This window comes from Sinocyclocheilus grahami, unplaced genomic scaffold (assembly GCF_001515645.1).
Source record: "Sinocyclocheilus grahami isolate Dianchi unplaced genomic scaffold, SAMN03320097.WGS_v1.1 scaffold1724.1, whole genome shotgun sequence".
NCBI lineage: Eukaryota > Metazoa > Chordata > Actinopteri > Cypriniformes > Cyprinidae > Sinocyclocheilus > Sinocyclocheilus grahami.
The window spans coordinates 18129-23222 of record NW_015506903.1 but is presented as its reverse complement, the minus strand read 5'-3'; positions in this window follow the sequence as shown (position 1 = coordinate 23222).

The window sequence follows — 5094 nt, the reverse complement described above, 5'->3', positions numbered from 1 at the left end:
TCATTTAAATAAATAAAGGAAGACATGTTTTGACTCAAAACCTTATTGTCACTGACTTATGTGACAACTTCCTCATGTGACATCTACCCCCAACATTATGGAGAAAAAAAAAGAGTAAGGATACACTTCAATATAAATGTAAACAAACAAATAAACAGCTCAATTATTACTATTATTATATAAATTAAAAGCTCAATTATTCAGTCAGGCGTTCATGGCATGTTCTGCAGAGTATTCTCGAAATCTGACATTAACAAAACATCAAATAGAAACCAGTTATTAATTTTAAGTTGATGTCTTTAAACATATTGACTTCTGGTTGGAAAATGTTTAATGTCAAGTAAGATATAACCACACAATATTGTGAGAGTAGAGAATTCTTCCTGTACTGTTCAGATATGTGAATCTTGAGCAACAGGTGACGTCAGCATGTCTCTGGATGGAAAAATACCAACACATGCGCACAACCACATCTCTGAGGTACTTTTTTTCTTTTCTTGTAACTTCCTGTAGATTTTGTAGTGTATACAGCTAACAACCAAGAAATAGTCCAGTGAGAAAAGTTGGGTAAGTTTTTACATTTTTCAATAGATCCTGCATATTTTGTCTACTCCTTTGTCTACTCTATAGAAAACCAACCAAACACATACTTATTTTTTCTTTCTTTGAGCAGTGTATAGTTTCTACTTTAGGGTGCTCTTCCTGATCTAACCCTTAAACATGTAAACGTTGTTGGTGTAATGGAGTCAGGTTGAGTTAGTCATACTAAATACTATTTTTGTCTTGAATACAAAGAGTTACTTAATTAACGGATTTAATATTAACATAAAACACATTTTAGGATACCCGACAACACATTCTTTGTTTTTGTTTCTGCTTTTTTCATGTATTCTTCTATAAAAACCTAATTCATTCAGAAATACTGACATAGTATGGAGCTTCTGGAAAAGTAAATGTTAGGCAACTTGTAATTAAAAAAGAGAAAGAGAAAGAGAAAACAGTGCTCACATTGTTCCTTGTGGCCAGTCCGTCCGGCAGAACCGGTTTTGAATGATCTTTGCTGAAAGAGAAGAGTTGGATATTTAAGTACTCGAGCAGTGGTAGTTTCCATTGTACTTTCCCAATGAAAAAGAAATATAAACTAAATACTGATACACTGACTCCAGTGCAACTGCAGAATACGATATCAAAGTGACGTATGTAAAAGAAGCGTAGAGTATGTGTGTTATTGTTATTATTTGTTGTTGTTTTCATTTTTTCATTGTATTCTGTTATTGCAGGACTGTGTCCAGGCCACTGTGCCTCATCCACTGTCCACATTCTCCACTTCTCTGCCAGGTTTGTTTCAAATGATTTACACTCCTATGCAACTCTAAGCATTTAGTTATGTTCATTAGAATTATGTCATTTTTGAATAGTTGCTATAGAAACCATATTGCATATGCATTTGAAAGTTTAAGCTGGATTTCAAGTTAAAACTGCACTGAGTACATTTACTTCAACTTCCTTCATGTCAAATGTAACATTGTTACTGAACTTTGTGTAAGTTACATAAAGGAAGAACAGTGTTTTTGTAGTGAAATAAATTAAATGTGGTCTTAAAAATAATAAAAAGGTAAAAACAAAAAAGTAACAGACAAAAACACATAGCAATAGGGTTCAAATAAGATTAATTTATATTTTCAAAATATGTTATTGTCAATTTTTATAATTATTATTGCAATCTAGGACAAGTTCCACAAACCGGGCCTGAACCAGGTATGATTCACACACACACAAAAAAAAATGTACATAAAAGTTATCTAGTCATTAAAATCCAAATACCATTTGTTAGTCTTTTTTTCTTTCTGAGCACACAAAATATGTAGCCTACACAATAATACCTTTATTCCTTGTCTCTAAAAATATTCTAATTCTAATGTTGATCTAATAAATCAACATTTGATTGTTTGATCATTTTTTATTATTATTTTTAACAATGTAGTACCACATTAAGAAGTCTTCAGTCTTGAAAACACAGTTTGAAGCATGACAACCACGTAAGTGTAGAATTCTTCTGTCACTGTTTATTTTGAAGGACAGGGTGGGAACAACGGGATTGGCTTAAAATACTTTACAGAACAATGTCACAATTAAGTGTTAATTTTATTTATTTATTTTTTAATATTTGCTATTAGTAGTTATTCACACTGTACATTTTTTGGTTCTCTCTCTCTCTCTCTCTCTCTCTCTATATATATATATATTGCCCTCTTTTCTTTTCCACCTAGTAACACTTAGGCCTAATCATTACCATTAAAGTTTTTCAGCTTATGGAATTCAGATGTGAAATAGTATGTCCTTGTTCTGTGGTATTATATATGTCCATAAATACCACATTGGCAATTATACAAATTCAAGAAAGTAAATAAATAAATGACATTATATATTTCTTAACATCATAATATGACTGTTATAAAATGTCATCCCACCTTTTTTCCATTAGATCCCTAAAAAGATTCAAGAAGAGATTTCTGTCATTCATTAAAGAAGGTAAGAAAGCACAAGTTAAAACTGCTTCTGCTTGGATGAACTGTTACATGCCCTCTGCTTCACGGCATCATTTTTCTCTGAAAATCTCATTAAAATAAGTCTAAGGAAAGACAGTATATGCATTAATATCATTGCATGCTATAAAATGATATGAATGCCTCTGTGTGAATATTATATTTCATAATTTCTAATAAACTAGTAATGATGATTGTAATAATGACTTTGCTTTAGATGCTGTGGACCTCTGTGGAGTTGCAGATTTCATAAAGCGTAATCGTGACTCGACGATTCCTCTCGTGAAACCAAGAGGTGCGACTCTGAGAATCTGTGGGCAGCATGGGACGGTGTATGAAGGGGATGAAGAACAGCTTGAAGCCTGGAAAGATTATTACCTGCCAGAAAGGATGGAAATGGAGGTGATTGGTGCCATCGATGACTTCCCGTGTGACGCATTCGGTCTGCAGTTGGTGCTTTTGTTGGGTGAAGATGGAAGGGTCTTTGCCTATGAGGACGAGCTCTTGCACCTCGTAGCCTTGAATTTGAGGGACCTGTTCCAACACGGGATGGTTTTCCCCGGAAAGGAGACCTTCAAGCTCGGAGAATGTTTTGAAGAGCCGGTGAGGTCATGCGCCAACAATCATTTATACATTTATGTTCTCTTTAACATTTCAGTGAAGAAGAGGCTTGTATTGACTGACAATGTTGGCCATTACTTTGCCTATTTTATGCTGTTGCGACTCCGAGCAGCACGAATTTGAATTCATATTGAATGAGTCCTTGTGTAATGATCAATCCACTGAAGGCGAGCGTAGTGAGAACCCAAGTGCAGTTTATTTACAGAGTGATCCAAACATCCAAACAATAATCCAAGACACAGACTTGACTTGACTTGAACAGACATAGCATGAGCAGACTTGACAAAAACAGACTAGACTCACCAACAGCGGGTTAAATACATTCAATACACCACATTACATATCCCCCCCTCTAAGGGCGGCTCCTGACGCCCTAATGTAACATCCACCCCAACCAACACAATGTCCATGAGCCATGGCGGAGCAGGCAGAACGGGGAGCCATGGCGGAGCAGGCAGATCGGGGGGCCATGGTGGAGTAGGCAGCCATGGCGGTGTGTGACAGGGCAGGCAGTGAATTCGGAAGTGGACGCTACCACCTCAGGAGGTTCTGCAGCGGATGCCGCCCCCTATGGAGGTTCTGCAGCGGATGCCGCCACCTCTGGAGGTTCTGCAGCGGATTCGTGGATAGGAGAGGCCTCTGGAGCGGACTCGTGGACAGGAGAGGCCTCTGGAGCGGATTCGTGGACAGGAGAGGACTCAGGAGTGCAGTGTGCAGCCCACACGCTCAAAATGGCGACCGCCATTACAGGAAGGGCCGCAGAGTGTGGCATGACCTCTAAGATGGCGGGGCTTGAGAGTGCTGACGTCGCCGGGATGCCTGCAGCTCGCACCGACATCAGAGGTGGGTCCATCACACTAGCAATCAGTCCTTTGAGTCTTGGTCCAAGCTCCGCATTCGCAGGCCATCTTGGCCAGGGACTCAGGCGTGGCGGCCATCTTGGCCGGGGACTCAGGCGTGGCGTGAGCAGTCTCTGAAATGGCGGTCATGTCGTGACAAGACTCTGGATGATCAATTGAGACGTGACGAGACTCTAGAAGGGCAGCCATTTTGCAAAGAGACTCTTGTGTGGCAGCCATCTTGCAATGGAGCTCTTCAATGGGGGCCATGTTGTGAATAATTTCCTGAGTGACCAGCATGATGTGAGCAGGCTCTGGCTTGGCAGACGTGACGTGAGCAGGCCCTGGGGTAGCAGACATGACTTTATCAGGCTCTGGAAGGAATGATAGGAGTAAATGTAGAAATGATAGGAGTAAACTTTAACTTAACTGGCATGATTTGAGCAGGTCCTGGAGTAGCAGGCATGACGTGAGCAGGCTGTGGCTTGGCAGGCATGACGTGAACAACTCCTGACATGATGGTCGGGACGTGGAAAAGGTCTGATGTGGCGGGTACTGTGGGATAGCGGTGTTCATCCTCAGCAACCCCCACAGTAAACGGTGAATCAGCCGAACGGAGTGCAAAGTCAATGTATTGTTCAAGAGTCCATTGAGGGGTATTGCGTGGCATTAAATTAGATACGTTTTTATCCAAACCATACAGACTAGACTCACCAACAGCGGGTTAAATACATTCAATACACCACATTACACCTTGATTCCTTCATAAGCAAGTCATTTGATACTAAAAAGATTGACAATGCACAGATAAAAACTATGATAAGCGTCGTGACACAAACACTGAACTGGCCCAGTGCTGTTAGACTGTATCGGGTTGCCACTCAGCCAATCAAGTTCAAGTATCACTGAGATCATGAAATCATAACGCTGAACATTATGAATATTCTGCTCCAGATGTTTTATGGTGGTTAGATTGTAGATATCTATACTTATATATCCTGTTGATTATATTCAGATTTCATGCATATTCACACATTTGTTTTACAGACTGAAGAAGAATACCAGGAAATGATGGAAAGTGAAGAGGT